General features: G+C 40.3%; 1 protein-coding gene across 9 annotated transcripts in view; it reads left to right on the plus strand.

Moving 5' to 3' along the window:
* The window catches only part of HIVEP2 (HIVEP zinc finger 2), a 217,394-nt gene that overhangs the window by 165,994 nt on the left and 33,622 nt on the right, over positions 1-17,778 (plus strand). For all 9 annotated transcript variants that reach the window (XM_056566751.1, XM_056566742.1, XM_056566748.1 and 6 more), the window contains one exon: positions 17,170-17,216. The gene's annotated coding sequence lies outside the window, so the exon portion shown is untranslated. The remainder of the gene's footprint in view (positions 1-17,169; positions 17,217-17,778) is intronic.

A 17,778-nucleotide genomic window follows, 5' to 3' on the forward strand; every position in this document is an offset into this window, starting at 1 on the left:
GCTGGAGAAGTCTATAATGTAACATGTATACAGAGAAGAGTGCTGGAGAAGTGTATAATGTACCTTATATACAGAGAAAAGTGCTGGAGAAGTCTATAATGTACCATGTATACAGAGAAGAGTGCTGGAGAAGTCTATAATGTACCAAGCAAAATGGACATGGAGTTCACGCACGTCACGCTCTAGGGCCGGCGTCAGGACGTAGTAACGCTGGCCCTTGAATGCTGGGAGCGCGACGTGAGCAAACATCTATACGAGGCCCCCACATTAGGTGCGGCACAGTTCCCCCTATGTTAGGTGCGGCACAGTTCCCCCCACGTTAGGTGCGGCACAGTTCCCCCCACGTTAGGTGCGACACAGTTCCCCCCACGTTAGGTGGGGCGCAGTTCCCCCCACGTTAGGTGGGGCGCAGTTCCCCCCACGTTAGGTGTGGCGGAGTTCCCCCCACATTAGGTGCAGCAGAGTTCCCCCCACATTAGGTACAGCAGAGTTCTCCCCACATTAGGCTAGCAGTGTTCCCCCACATTAGGTGCAGTATAGTATATCTAATGTGGGGAGAACTATACTGCACCTAATGTGGGGAGAACTATACTGCACTTAATGTGGGGAACTATACTGCATCTAATGTGGGGAACTATACTGCCTAATGTGGGGGACATTAGGCAGTATAGTTCCCCACATTAGATGCAGTATAGTTCCCCACATTAAGTGCAGTATAGTTCTCCCCACATTAGATGCAGTATAGTTCTCCCCACATTAGATGCAATATAGTTCTCAACATTAGGTGCAGTATAGTTCCCCACATTAGGTGCAGTATAGTTCTCCACATTAGTATAGTCCCCCACATTAGGTGCAGTATAGTTCTCCACATTAGGTGCAGTATAGTTCTCCACATTAGGTTGGCAGTATAGTTTACCCCACATTAGGTGCAGTATAGTCCCCCCACATTAGGTGTAGTATGTTCCCCCACAGACATACAGCCTCCAGCCATACAGTGTATGGCTGGAGGCTGTATGCCTGTTTACTGCCCTACTTCAGTGTTCTGACCACTGCTCCTTTTGTCCGGCCACCATAGCAGTAGGTCCCGGGACTGGAGGAACGGTGGTCGGAGCACTGAAGCTGATGTGCCGCTGGTCACTTACCATGCTGGCCAGCGCATGTCCTGTTTGCTGCTCCGCTCCTCTGCTTTGCTTTCCAATGGGCGCACGCACGGGACGGGGCAATTGCCCCCCCCCCCTGGATCTGCCACTGCATGCATTATATACACACACAACACTCTGTATACATTACATACTGTACATGCATGCTTCATACACACACAGATACTGTACACATTATATACTGTACATGCATGCTTCATGCACACAGAACACATTGTACACATTATATACTGTACATGCATGCTTTGGCTGTCTGGGCATGCTGGGAGTTGTAGTTTTGCAACAACTGGAGGCACCCTGGTTGGGAAACACTGGTATAGATACACAAATGCACTTTACATATAGTCATCCACAGTAGTAACACACACACAGGCACAGTACATAGACATACACATATGTACACACATATATATCCACGCACACATGCTTATACACATATATATATATCCACACACACACACACGCTTATACACACACATATATATATATATATATCCACACACACACATGCTTATACACATATATATATATATATATATATATATATATATATACACACACACACACACACACACACATGCTTATACACATATATATATATATCCACACACACACACTTATACGCAAATACATGCAGGGACACCTACGTTAGTCAGGCCCCACGTTGTACAGCCTCTGCGGTCTCCTTTCCTCACAGCTCTCTCCTCCCCCCTCCCCCTCCTCCTGCTCAGATGCTGAAGGCTGAGAGAAGAGTCCTGGCTGAGGGAAGATACCAAGTGCAGCGGGGGTGGGGGGAGCGTGATTGTGGTGAGGTGAGAAGAACTCCAAAGCTGCAAATTAGTTTATTTTAAAAACATGTCAGACATTCGGGGGCCCTCTTGTTTGGGTGCCTGGGGCCCGGAGCACAAACTCCAAGAGCAGGATTGTTAATCGCTACAAGACGGGCAAGCACTGGCTGTGCTCGGGGGCCCCCAGCCAGCTCGGGGCCACAAGCAATTGCTTGGTTTGCCTGTCCTGTAGCGACGGGCCTGTGTATACAGAGAAGAGTGCTGGAGAGGTCTATAATGTACTGTGTATACAGAGAGTGCTGGAGAAGTCTATAATGCACCATGTATACAGAGAAGAGTACTGGAGAAGTCTATAATGTACCAGGTATACAGAGAAGAGTGATGGAGAAGTCTGTAATGAAACTTTGTGAAGGACATCTTTTCTGGTAACAGTCTGTGTAATGCTCTGCTTGAACATGTTGAACTTCCCCCATCCACCTTTAAAGGGGTACTCCAATGCTTAGACATCTTATCCCCTATCCAATCTTATCTCCACACGGGGCGGAGCCTTGACGTCACAACGCTCCGGCCCGTGATCGACAGTAATCAGACCCGGAGCGAACACACTTCGGGGGCTGCTTTTAACGGGGTGTGGCGTGCAAGATCACTGGGGTCCCCTGCGGCGGAACCCCCGCGATCAGGCATCTTACCCCCTATCCTTTGAATAGGGGATAAGATGTCTAAGCGCCGGAGTACCCCTTTAAGTGCAGAATTGTTGTAAGGCCCAAAGCTTTTATTGTTAACCTTTTGGGGTAAATGCTAAGTTTTTAAATGCTCTTTATATTTTTTGGGAGGCAGATAAAGAACAGCTGTTTGGTTAGTTATTTTTGTGCCTTTTTATTGGCACTCAATGTGCAGGGTAAATAACAAGATCATTTTATAGAATGGGTTGTTACAAATGGTGTTTTCACATTATGTAAATACTTTTTTTCTCTTATGTTTTGTAAGGGTGGATGGATTATAATAGACATAAAGCCATGGCAGGCTTTGAGGTCTTTGTTAGGTCCCAGGCTGCCATGGCAATTTAGTGAGTAGGTGACAGAGGAAGTTTTGTCTAAACACTCTGGCCTCATTCACAAGGCAGAATTTCCCGAGCGTAATCCAGCATAACATTCCACTCAGAACGTCCGGTGCACCAGCCTCCAATTTTTTGACAGGAATCTGCTGCACCTTGCACAAATTCAGATTCCGGACTCCGCAGAAAGAATGAACATGTTCATTCTTTCAGCGAAAGCCTCTAGGAAATTCATTGCCTTCTATGGAGGCAATGCATTTCATGCCACACACAGAATGTCCACCCAGAATTTTTCAAGGCGGATATTCTGCCATATGAATGGGCCCCTAGATACTGGGGTGGCAATTCACCAAGGCATCTAAGGGGTTAAATGGCTAGGATCAGAGATTTGTCTAGTTGGCTATTAGGGTAGGAGCCTGGCCATCAGTGCACAACTGAGCTCCTGCAACAGCCGATATGGGACACTGTGGCAGTATTGCACTGTAAAGAGCCGCATGTACAGTGTTAAAACCCCTTAGTGACCTATGTAACAAAAAAGTATATTGGTGGTCACTAATGGGTTAATATTTCTTTGCTCAGATATAATCAGTTGATGACAACATTTCCCTTTCTTTCTGCCAAGTGCAGAGTTGTCATGGAAACCTTGTGTCACCAAAGACTTATCAAGTCCTCACATAACTGCTGCTATTCAATGCAGTTAGGATCTAGATATCGAATCCATGCAAAGTCTCCATGACAACTGTTTAAAGGGGCTGCCTGGTTTAAAAAAATCCATTCTTAAATACCTCATTACGAAATTTCAGTTGTGAGAGGGAAGTCCCCTGTTTAGGCACAGACCTGCTACAAAATCATGTCTTACCATTGATTTTTATTGTGTTTCACTTATAGTAATGGCAGATGGCTAGGATTTGCCACCAGTATATGATTATTGGGACCTCTAGTGACCCTGAGAATGAAGGGGATGCAACTCTAGTAGTGAATGGGACCTCTTCGGTTTATAGTACGGCTGTGTGGCCTGGAACAGCCCTATGCATGAGAAAAGGGGATGGACCACTAAAGCAGTCCTGAAATGCCCTATCCCTTTAACGTATAAGATTTTTGTGGGTCCTAGACAACCACCAATCATAAAATGATGGTATTTATGTAAGATGTGTTAAATGGGAATTTGCTAATGCTTTATTGCTTTACTGCAGGGGTGCTGTGAGGGATGGGGACTGATCAATGGGGGGGGGGGGGGGGGGTCATAGTAGCAATCTCTACTATCTATCTATTTCATTACATTGGGGGGGGGGTCAGTCATTTTTTGACTAGTATAGCTGCAGGAAATTTTAAGATTACGGATTGTGGATTGGCTTAGTTTATGATTTTTATATTTGTCTTCAAAGCCACAGAAAGTGACAGTTTATAGAATTTAATTATGTTATTGCTGCTTTTTGTGGTATGTGGTGAGAGTTCAGCATTACATTTGCCGCAGAGTCATCCAGCAGCTTTTTTCCGCTTCAGTCAGAACAATTAGTGGTCACAAATGTAGCATTTTAATCACAAAAGACAAAGACAACAAGGAAAAAAGGGTACAACCGCCAATATGCGTAAAAATATGTAGACAACTTTTATTATACAAGTATAAAGCTAAAAGGCCGACCAGAGTCAGATAGGGATTGAGCCGACTGGAGCCAGATAGTGAATGAGCCGACCGGAGTCAGATAGTGAATGAGCCGACCGGAGTCAGATAGTGAATGAGCCGACCGGAGTCAGATAGTGAATGAGCCGACCGGAGTCAGATAGTGAATGAGCCGACCGGAGTCAGATAGTGAATGAGCCGACCGGAGTCAGATAGTGAATGAGCCGACCGGAGTCAGATAGTGAATGAGCCGACCGGAGTCAGATAGTGAATGAGCCGACCGGAGTCAGATAGTGAATGAGCCGACCAGAGTCAGATAGTAAATGAGCCGACCAGAGTCGTATAGTGAATGAGCCGACCGGAGTCAGATAGTGAATGAGCCGACCAGAGTCGTATAGTGAATGAGCCGACCGGAGTCAGAGAGTGAATGAGCCGACCGGAGCCAGATAGTGAATGAGCCGACCGGAGTCAGATAGTGAATGAGCCGACCAGAGTCAGATAGTAAATGAGCCGACCAGAGTCAGATAGTGAATGAGCCGACCAGAGTCGTATAGTGAATGAGCCGACCGGAGTCAGAGAGTGAATGAGCCGACCGGAGCCAGATAGTGAATGAGCCGACCGGAGTCAGATAGTGAATGAGCCGACCAGAGCCAGATAGTAACTCGAGTCGGCTCATTTTTGCCCCATATCCGGTTTTCTGACCGGACCTAAAACCGCAAAAATTAGCTGACCGGAGTCACTATCTGGCTCCGGTTGGCTCATTCACTATCTGACTGCGGTCAACTCCTTCAAATGAATGAGATCGGGGCCGGTGACCGTATCATCTAAGCGTAGTGTGAACCCACCCTAAACTATGGACTATACTCTAGCGCAGACTGGGTGACTGAAATTCCATTTTTGCGCCTTTTCTAATGCACTTTATAATGTGGTTATTGTTTATATATTATTTAGTTCTGTGATCATTTTGCACTGTGTAGTATCCCAGTCACTCGGCACTGCAGTGTCTGAAATAGAAATGTATTTTATTTTTTCCATCGATACACATTTTCATCTATTGATTGTGTACTGTTATTGCATGTATTTATTATAAACTATTGATTATTATTAATTCATTTGGTTGCATGGTATATAGCCCTATGCTTACTGCTACATTCAGGAGGGTCTGCCATAGCTTATTCAGTGCTATATTCAGGTGTTGGTGTGTGTTTTTAATATATTTTATATATGTCTTGTATTTTTCGCCTTATACTTGTATAATACAAGTTGTCTATGCACCTTTTTGCTTGTGTTTTTCTTTTGTGATTATTTTACTTTATCTGCAAAGTAGTTGCAACCAAATGTTTTATATTGTTAGTGGTGCCTATAGTTTTGTTGCTATGTGCAAATGTAGCATTTTCTCTAGTCTTGTAAAAGTCATGTCAGTAAGGGCCCAGGAAGAAAAATGATGACGTTCGATAAAGCTCGGCTTCTGGTTGTTAGCGCTTCTATGAACATCTGACAGCTGTATTCAGATCAATGATTGGGTCCTGCCATTATACTCACTGCATGAAGATGTATGTGGTAAAAATAAGTCCTTGTTTTCATGCAAGAAATCTTTTGCAGCGTTATATCTGCTTTGCAGCAAACAAATCACCAGCATCATTCCCACTTAATTTTGCCTGGAAAGCAGCAAATTCATATCCAGCAACCATAGGCTATGTTCACACAGCTGAATTTTTGCTATTTTGCTCAAATTCTGCACCAGACTGTGGATTTTTCACAGTTTTGCAGAATTTAACCCCTTAAAAAGGAAGCCCATTTTGAACTTAAGGGGGTACTTCAGCCCTGAGACATCTTATCCCCCGTGTGACATCACGCTCCGCCCCCTCAATGCAAGTCTATGGGAGGGCACCGTGATCGGCATTGATCACATCTAAAAGTGTAAATGACCGGCAGCAGTGGGATCACTGCTGCCTGTCATTAACAGTGATTGTCCAGCTTCTGAAAATAGCGGACAATCACTGTTCTGAAGAGTTCGTGGCTCCAGGTACGCCCTTGGTACTTAAATACCAGGACGCAAGGACGTACCTGTACGCCCTTTGTTCTTAACAGGTTAAACTGAATTCCAGCAGAATTTCTGTGCTTTCAAAACAGATTCTGTTTAAATTCAGAGTCTCATTAACTTCAATGGGGCTCTGAACAGAACGCAAAATTTTAAGACATGCCTTATAATTTTGCGGAATCCGGAAATTCTGCGGTGGAATGTCCTTGATGGAAATTCTGCAATGTTAATGGGACTGTGGAATCCCCATTGAGGTTAATGTGCGGAATTTCCAGGCAAAATTTTCTGATGGAAATTCCGCTTTGTGAACATAGCCATAATCCACCCACTCAGCGTCAGGCTTCGGACCCTCTTTATTAAATACATTGGGGGAATTTATCAACAGCTTTAGAGCCTTTTTTGGTGTAGAAAAGTTGCAGATATGTTTCTGTTGTGCAAAATTTGTGGGACTTATTACTGCTCCATCCCTGAAGGGACTGAAATGGTTTTGGTACACACTTTTTTCACTTTGCAGTGGTTGCTGATTTATGAAGTGCGACTTTTCTATACTTTGCAAGTACTTTTATGGTTCTGCAGAAATGCTTTTCTTGATGTTGGAATTTTCAGCCTCCACTTCAGGGTCAAACTATAATGAAGACCCTCCTGGATTGCAACATAAAGGTATCTAGACTAAGGAGAAAAGATGGTTGTATATAACTTTTTAGGCTGCAGATATTATGTTAAAACCAACATAGTGTTGGCTATATGAATGTGCTGCATGCCGTGTTTTTTATTACAACTTTCTGATGGATAATGATGGCTGCAGTCTGGATGCTTTGGGTGACAGCAGTGTTGTTATTAGCAATTTTGCATTTCTTTAAAGGGGTTATACAGAAATACCAAAATACAGCTATTTTTATTTCCCAAAACAGCTCCACATCTGTCTTTAGGTTGTGAGTGGTATTACAACTTTGCTCCATTCACTTCAATGGAACTGAGCTGATGGCGGGCTGCTGTTTTTTAAGAAATCAACTTTTCCATGTTTTTGATGGGATTTTTCTAAAATTGCACAAATAGCATCATTTTTACAAAATTATTGAACAATCACAGCTAAAACATAGTCAAAAAATGTAATCTTTATAAAACCCTTCTGTTGTGATCATAGGTCAGCCACTTGATGGCAATATTTCTATAAAACCACTTTGAATAAGAAACTGCATCAAAACTGACCCCAACTCACTTAGTTGCTAGCTGCTGGAGTATAGCCAGGTAATTAGATCATTAGGTGATCACCAGGCTCCACCCCCTCTCTCTGCAAAGCCAGAGGATTCATGTGAAATGTAGGCAGCATTAGAATCATTTCTGTCATTCTGTGTGCATTAAACATGACTGCTGTGCAATGGACATCTGCCAAAACAGGCAGGAGCAAGGCATGCACAAGAACCTCGACATTACTCTCTAATAACAGCCTATGCTGCACTATATAAGCAACTAAATAAATAAATAAATAAATACATTCTGGAGTGCTTCTTTAAAGGGGTTAACAAGGATAACAAAAAGAGAGGCTGTGTGTGGTATTATAGTTCAGTTCCATTGAAGTGAAAAGAGCCAAATTATAATGTCACACACAATCTGAGAACAGATGTGACACTGTTTTTGAAAGAAATTAGCTCTGTTTTCTATTCCTGGATAACTACCTAGTACACAGATTGTTGCTATATGTATAAATAAATAAGTATATTGTTAGACAGCAAAGCATTACACCAGTTTAGTTCTTGCACATATGGACTGGTGTTGAGCTCTAGCCCTGTTACTCTATTCATAACAGTATGTCTGAGGTTACACTTGAAGCCTCTTCTCATGCATAAATAACTAGCCAGCAACATTTTTGCAATCAGTTGTCTGGATCTTATCATGTATATGTTCAGACTTGTGGTTCTCTTTGCTTCCAAAGAAGATCAGATTCTAAAATTCTCTTCCCTTTCGACATAGCCATGCCTTTGGAACCATTGGTTATTGGAATTATATAAGTTGGATGCTTATATGGCTCGATATTTCACAACTCTTTGCAGACACTAACTCATCAGGCTGACATGTTCACTTGGAACGACCTAAAATAGTGCACTTCCACGTATTTCTATTTACTTGGCTGTCAGCAGGCTATAGACTTTTTTTGGACAGTCTGTAGTCTGTGTTCCTGTTTGTAGTGTGTTAATTGAATTGACATTCCCTTTGGTTATATGAGCTACACTTACCAAGCCATATACTGCTGTGTAGTCTCCAGATGAAAGTAGCCTAGTCTTGGCAGGGAGGCCACCAGGAAATTAAGCTGACCTGGTGTATGATTGTAGTTTACTATGAGCCGTAACATCAGGTGGACTCTTATAAATGTTTGTACAAAGTAGTTAATGGTACCAAGGCAAAGAGGTTTCCAGGAAACCAATTTGAGTGAGTCATGAGGGTCACGGCCCACACCTGGTGACAATTTTGGCCAGTGTGTCCTTCTACTTTCCAGTTCACAGGTTACACCTAGAAGTACATGTAAATCTGTAGCATAAAAGATGAACTTTTCATGTTCACAAATACAGATGCTGCCTACCAGCCTTGGAAGTGTAACCAATAGCGTTTAATAAAATAGAAATATTTGTCTTGTCCACGTGAACTTAGAAGGGAACATTAGCCAGCACAGTTCATTATGCTTTGTATCTTGGCATCTCACACATACAATTAACGTGTTCAATAGAAGACTAGCCAGAGCCAGGCCAGCATCTCTTGCCAACAAAGAAGGTGTCTAAAGAAATGAATTTGGCACCACATACAAGTTTTATAGCCATCCTGTGGAAATAAGTCTGTGTTTAGTTTGACTCTGGGAATGCGCCATACTTTTCGGGAAACATTTTCCATCCACTCTTAGTTTGTTATGTGTGGTATTGAAGCTTGAAATGTGGACATCACTTGACAGTTCAGATTTGTGGTTGGCAGGTTTACCGGATTACATTTTCAGTGCAAATATTTTTTTTAGAGATGATAAGGTGTCTTACGTTCTAATTTTGTCATCCCATCCTTTGTTACCATAGTATCAGGTTATGGATTCTTCTACATAGCAATGTAAATGGTTTCAGTGGAATTAAAGGCAATTGAATATTCCAGACAAGTAAAATTTCTTTGGGTACACAGGATGACTTTTCTGCAGATTTCTGGACATATTACAGTACCATGCCCGTGGATGAGATTTTACACTGCCACAAAAAATTCACCTGCTATGTAGATTTTTAAGTTTGCTGCAGGTGCGTGTTAGTTGTTACAGATTGGGGATTTGTTACAGATTAACTTTAATAAGGAAATCTAAATCTGTTGTAAAATCTGCAAGCAACCAACAGGGAAACATTTCAGATTCTCCTGCATCAACAAATGAATAAAGCATTACTGTAATAAAAAAAATAAAAAAAATAAAAACTTTTGACATATCACAGAGAAATGTTAAAAGTTCTAATCGATTAGGGTCTTGGATCGGAGACCTCACCGATTGTTAGACATTAGATAATGGAGCCTGTCTCATAAAGAGTTGCAAAGAGTTGGGCAGAGCAGCAACTTAGGAAGTGAATCATTCTACCTAGCGACTCTGACCAATCAAAACGTTCATATGTCTTGTGACATGTCGAAAGAGTTTTTAAATGGTAGTAATGCTTTCAAAAATGTTTATACTTATTTAATCCACTGACATTATTTTTTGTGACTTTTTTTCCACCTGAAATATTATATTTCAAATGTTTTTTGATTAACAATATAGGTAATAACAGGTAAACTGAGGGGTGTTGTGATGTAAACTGAAATGGCCCCAAGTTTAAGATAGTATGTACGGTTATTAGTAGAAATCAAGCCTACATAATTAAAGACTCAACAAACATCCTTTATATAAAAGCTACACTAGAGATCTGCGGATTGCTCAGGTGTTGGAACAAAAGCAATGAGTAGCCATATATTATCCCTGTATACAGTTGGGTACGCTTGGTATGTCCTGATGCCCTAATACAACATATGAAAATGGGGTTGTCCAACTGGGAGAGGCCTATGGAGGGGTTCAATATTTTACCAAGCATTGCTTCAGTTAAAGGGGTTCTCGAGTGTCATTAGCTCCTTCTCTGTAAGAGAAATAGTAGCATAGACTTCATAGCATAGACGCAGGGACTCCCGGAATCTTTCATGCAGCACCCCGCTTTCATCAGCTTCCAGAGTGAACATCGTTCCGGGTCTGATGAATCACGATCACGAGGCCGGAGTATCATGACGTCATGGCTCAGCCCCGTGTGACGTTACTCTCCACCCCCTCAATGCAAGCCTATGGGATGGTGCATGGCGGCATGTACTCATGGGAAATTTATCAAAACCTGTCCAGAGGAAAAGTTGCTGAGTTGCCCATAGCAACCAATCAGATCGCTTCTTTCATTTTTCATAGGCCTTTTCAAAAATGAAAGAAGCAATCTGATTGGTTGCTATGGGCAACTCGGCAACTTTTCCTCTGGACAGGTTTTGATAAAACTCCCAAATGGAGATTTGCCCTCTATCTTTACCGATGAGCAGTTAGATGCACCTGAAAGGAACCATTATATCCAGGATCCACATTTTTTATCACTTTCTTCTTGATACATACTCCGGCATGAAGGAATGGGTACCAGTTAAGGAGTCTTGACTACTTCAAACAATTTTCTTGGTTGTGCCCTTTCCTGTAGTTGTGGTTACAGGCCATGTTTCTGATCAACCTGAAAATAAATCATTACAGATAGACAATTACATTCTCATATTGGCCCACTTTAGGCAGTTAGATTACTTCTACCCGTAGTCTTTGAAACATGGAAGATGATCATGGTATGTGTCAAACAGGTACCTTTGATGTTCTTCCTAAGTTACGACTGGTGCAAATAATGCACACCTTTGGAAGCTGTGTTTTTGTTTTACTGTATCCTCCGTTCAACCAATGTGAGGATACTACACTACACATGGCTTCCTTTGCTTAGTGCATAAGGCTGTCTAAGAAATATGTCACCACAGGGTACAGGGATCTTGGCGAATATAATTTCGAATATAGTTTCGAATATAGTTTCTTATCAATTCTCTAGATGCAATCCTCACCTTGTACCGCCTCTTTTTTCTGCCTAAAACAGACAGATTCACAGTTTCCTATTTAAGGACAGAAGTACTGTAGCCTTGGCAGCTTTGTCTGGACTCAAAAGCATTGTCTTTTAAATGAACAAATGCTTGTAGAAAATAGACCAAACATAGTCACAAGATGAGTACATTTGGTCTGCTGAACTCTATGGGCCAGCTACCAGTATGCCATGGTATACATTGAACAAATACAAAGGAATGGGATAGAGTAATAAATTGATAAAAATATGACTTTATTGATAATTCATTACATATTAAAAACAAGAAAAGACATCATAAAAAGGGAAAAGCCAACTTGTGGTGGAAAAGAGGGCGTCACTCCAGAAGGTCCACAATGTAAACTATAGTATTGAATACATTTCATAAGTTGCACTACTGCTCATTCTATTGCACAATCCCATGGAGGATATACCTCAACAACTATAAGGTGCCTAGAAACAGTATACATACCAATAAATAGAATCAAGGTGCAAGTATAAGAGGGACCGCTGGAGAGACGCCACCCCAACGTACGTTTCGGGTTGTCCTTCGTCCTGGGGGTGGCGTCCTCTCAGCAGTAGCTGCTTTTTATATGGTCCCCGTCCAATAACATACATTCACGTCATCCTTACATAAATTACCGGGTAAGACATACCTCTCTATCGGCGCATGGCGCCGGGACCCGAAAACTCCGCTACTTCCGGACGCCGCGTCCCCGGCGCGGCCATGATAGCGGTCACATGACTGCATCACATGACCGGCCGGATAGGATACAGCGCCGGAAGAGCGAAGCACGGGCACCCCGGCGCATGCGCACATTCGGTATGACGTCGGCGCTGCGTCAGGGGTGGCGTCTCTCCAGCGGTCCCTCTTATACTTGCACCTTGATTCTATTTATTGGTATGTATACTGTCTCTAGGCACCTTATAGTTGTTGAGGTATATCCTCCATGGGATTGTGCAATAGAATGAGCAGTAGTGCAACTTATGAAATGTATTCAATACTATAGTTTACATTGTGGACCTTCTGGAGTGACGACCTCTTTTCCACCACAAGTTGGCTTTTCCCCTTTTTATGATGTCATATTTTTATCAATTTATTACTCCATCCCATTCCTTTGTATTTGTTCTTAGTATAAGGAGTGTATAGTAGGGCCATATGTAACAACTATATATAGGTATCATAGATCCCTAATTATAATAATATATAGTATACTGTGCCATAATTTTGGTTACATGGTATACATTGGCATAGCTTTTTGACAGGTTGACAAAGTAGTGAAAATAAACCTAAACCTAACTGTGCCGCCCTGGCCATCAAATGACAACCTCAAATTCCAGCCCATCGGAATGCAGCAACAAAAGTAGGTAGCCTAGTTTGTGTGTAGATTTTGGACCACAATCTGCATGTTTTCTTTTTTCCCACTTGCTGCCTAGTTTTTTGAAGACATTAAACAAGACAGGATAAGAAAAAAACTGGAAAAAAACTGGAAAAAAAAAACAATGTCACCTGTATGTCTCCCTCTGGCATTTTAATATCTTTTTGTGGACCATTATTATACTGTTCACACTGTCCAAAGAGAAATATTTTCCCTCTCTTTCATACTATATATCTGTCCACAGTTTAGTCATAAATCTAGAGTTTAACCACCTAAGCTCTGGGACATTGTGCTATATAGTCACCAGTGCCGCTATTGTAGTAGATCATTGCAAATGTTTACAGGGCAGTATTGCTACTGTAAACAAGAGGTCAGCAGTTTAAAGCTCGAACACACAACCACGACTGTGCTTTATGATAAACCAAACCAAATATATAGATTTAGGCACTAATAGCCAAACACCCAAACACCGGCATTTTGTTAACTACATTATGTCATAGACAAGTAATGCATTGACCCCAGTGTGCCTGATGGACCCCATCTCTTATATATAATAGGATCTGTTGGGTTGGTTCCATAGTGTTATTTGTTGTTTTGGCAGAAATAATAAGACTGTATTATTCTTCTAGTCAAATATGATGCAGATACTGTATGAAGATAGTCTGAACATTTCATTTTAGGACATATTGATTTTCTGTACCAAGTGTAAAACAGCATCTCTGCCCTCAAGGTTGGCTTTATTATCACATTTTCCAGATTTCAGTTAGGAAGTGAAGTAATTTTAGTGCGTCATGTAATGGGTACAGCATTGGACAACGGTGCGCTGACCAATAAAACTTATATGTACTGTTCTTCCTCTGATGCAGCCAATATAAATATGGGCACAAAGTACTTACAATAATATTTGGGTTTCATTAGGTTGCTTGTTCTATTTAATATTTTAACCTACTAAAATAGGAAGAAATGTCACCTGTTTATTTTCACAAATCTTCCAGGATATTTGTGTCCTAACAGTACATTGGATATTCATAACAATAGATACTTATTTCTGAGAATAAGCTACATTTTAACATTTGTCTAAACACATATATATTCAAAATTAATGTTAGTTATTTGCTTATCCGCAAGAATTTCTATGGATTTCTCTCATGTACTTTTTCGGGAGCAAATGCTCCTTAGCAATATAAAGCACTACATTTGCCTTGCACATTTGTTGTAGAATCCTTTTAAAGAGATTCTGGCACCTGGGTCTCCTATTCTGAACCCAATACACAGGGTAATAATGCAAGTAAACCGGAATAAAATGATGGATTACTCATCTGGATCTGTGGTCTGGTTCTGGAGTTACACACTTTATTAGGGCCCTATGTGCAATTGAGTTGGATGCTGGTGTTCCTTGCCTCAGTCCAGGGCCGTTTGAAGGAATTTGGGGGCCCCAAGCAAAATACACATGGAGGACTCTATGAATATTTATGAGGTAGGGAGGCATATCTGAGCAGAGAGAACTGAGACAGGAAAGCTCAGAACACCGGCCTGCCTCCATTGCGCAAAGGGGTCTAATTAACATATTAGCATCAGAGGCTAATATGGCGTGTGATTCCGGACCACGATAATGCATCTTTTTAATTTGGTTCGCCTACACTATAACCCTTTATATTAGGTTAAGTGCGGGTGAAAAAGGTGTGTTATTCACTTTAAACATCTAGTTTTGGTAAGTTTGTAGATTGGGCCAGGAATTTGCATGGGGGCCCAGGAATTCAAGTTATCACTTTGGATTGTATGTATTCTTCATGTGCTTTCTTGTTTGTGACCTGTCCTGTGGCTCTGAGGGTGTTCATAGTCATTGTGTGCACCTCATAATTTTATTAGGATTTCATTTTTTATTTATTTATTTGTCTGTATTAAACATCTTTTCATCACTAGACCTTCTAAATCAGGTTGTATATCACTGTGAATATTTAACATCTAGAGGAGATAAATATGCATGAACAGCTTTGTCAGCAATGGCTCTGTGAAAAAAAAGGTGTTGATATAGTTCTTAAGCAAGTTCATTTCTGGAGATACTACATTTTCCTAGTGTTTTACAGGTCATTTACAATTTACTGCTTAACCTTGGTGACAATCAGAAATTTGAAGCCCTATAAAAGTTTCCACTTTTAATGTAATTTCAAAATGTTCAAGAAATGTTCAGTAAATTGAAAATGATTAATATAATCAGCGTTAGGCAGATTTTTTAAATATTTTTACTAGATGTTAGTTATATTAGGAAATTACAAATACATCATTTTATTAATAACTGTTATCAATGGAATAAGTTCTTCTGCTAGTGGGAGAAAATACAAATTCCCTGAGACCTCCGAGCCTGTGTTCTGCGTCCTATACAACGTCATATCTCTGTCCCATTGAAAAAAATATATATATACATTTTCTGAAACAAAAGTAACAACAGGAAGTGCAGTTATTTTGTAAAAATGTTCAGCAATATCAAATTCATTTATAGAGAAGCTAACTAAAAGTTGCATACAAATATGACTGTACTTTTTTTTTGTTACCTTTGCAAAAATCTCTTTTAAGACAAAACAAATGTCAATATCTCTGTAATAATAGGAACCATAGATACTAAACGCTGGTTATTATCCTAACTTTAAATTTACTAGTGTTCAGTGGCTATTGTTATGTTATGGAAATGTGAACATTGTATACGGTCATGGTTACCAACATTAGTGTATTGTTTTTTTTGTTTTTTGTTTTTACCAGAAGAAAGTAACTACTGATACTCTCCCACATGTGCTTGGTTCTAGCAGTTATGCACAGTGGGGGAGAGTTATCAAAACCTGTGTAGAGGAAGAGTAGTGCAGTTGTCCATAGCAACCAATCAGATTTCTTCTTTCATTTTTAAAGAGGTCTGTGAAAAATGAAATAAGCAATCTTATTGGTTGCTATGAGCAACTGCACTACTCTTCCTCTGCCCAGGTTTTGATAAATCTCCCCCAGTGCCCTAAATGGTCCATATCACCTCTGAAAAAACAAACTTCTGTCTTTAGGGTATAATTCGGCAACACGTTTCGACCCTCTCAACCATGTTCTGCATAATGGCTGTAGGACCTGGTTGAAAAGTTTGAAACACATTGCAGATATATGCACTAGTTAAACAATCTACAGTGAAAAACATTTTAAAAAATATTATTATTATTAATAATAATAATTTTGAATGAACCCCTTCCCTAATAAAACTTTTAATCACCCCCCTTTTCAAAAAGTTGAAATAAATAAAAAAATATATGTATTTAGTTTAATATAAAAAAAGCCCTTCCTCTTATAAAAACTAAAAAAAAAAAACACCCCTTTTTCCCATTAAAGAAAAAAAAAACCTGTCACATGACTTTGAAAAAACGTATTGGTAATTGGTATTGGCGAGTGCTTAAAAAAAAAAAAAAAACATTGTTACTCGTACTCCTTCTTAAAATAATTCAGTGATTTTGTCTTTTTCACTACTTGTGTACTAATGATGTGTACTAATGTTTTCCATAGTTCATGTGGACCACTCAATGTACCATTAATAATTGCTGAAACCAAGCACAAATGTGGCATGAGCAACCAAATACAGTTTTCCATGTTTTTTTTTGTCACACCATTATTATAATTTATAGGTCACCTCCATATAAAATTCTCAGTTTACCTTACCTATCCAGTGTTACATAATGCAATGCAGTATAGAACCTTTCCCACTGTCGAAAAAGACTGCATTGATAAAAGGTGCAAAAAAAGGCCATGTGAAGAGCAGTGTAATGACAGTCATGTAGAGAGCAAATCGCTTTCACTGCTCATTTCCTGTTCTTGTTATTCTTGGCAGCTGGGTGCAATGATTTTCATTATGCAAACGTGAGGTCTGCCTAAAAAACTTACGCTCAAAACTTTATTGCATCCCATCCTTTTATAATCTTAGTGCTTCTTTCCTGTGTCAAGTGCGAAAACTCTTATCACTTTTTCTTTTCTTTTACAGGCAACAGCACAGCACAGTCATGTGTATGAGATTTTGGAAAGGAACAGGTACATACAAATAGGCTTCTTTTTCTTGCTATTGATGACTTGAGATATAATGTGGAGTCTGTTTCACAAAGGATGTAATAGTGAAACTACATGTAAAATGTGAACAGTGCTTGTGTAGTTCCTATTGTCTGGCTCCTTAGAAGTAGATTTCACGGTACATCTCTTGTGTGCATGTGTGTGTAATTCAATAGGATTTGCTATGCTAAAACATTTAGCGTTTCTAAAGTACATCTAACTGGGTACATAACTGTAATAATTTTTCTGATGAAGTGTAAAATAACCTACTACCTACTATGATATGAGGAAGAAGCATTTACTAGATGGATAAATGTGTCGTAAGTGGTTGTGAAGTGAAGGGCTAATGCGCCTAACAGAAAATATAATACACCGTAGGCTTGTTTCACACCTGGACAATAGTAGTGCATACCAGGAACAGGGATTGGGGTATTTTTATTATTATTATGTTTTTTTTTTATAAAGGACTTTGTTGAAAGATACCAGATCTCTGTATAACGTGTCAGATTCCCTTCAGCATGTACAGTTACACAAGTAGTGTCATCTG

This window comes from Hyla sarda, chromosome 3, assembly GCF_029499605.1.
Source record: "Hyla sarda isolate aHylSar1 chromosome 3, aHylSar1.hap1, whole genome shotgun sequence".
Lineage (NCBI taxonomy): Eukaryota > Metazoa > Chordata > Amphibia > Anura > Hylidae > Hyla > Hyla sarda.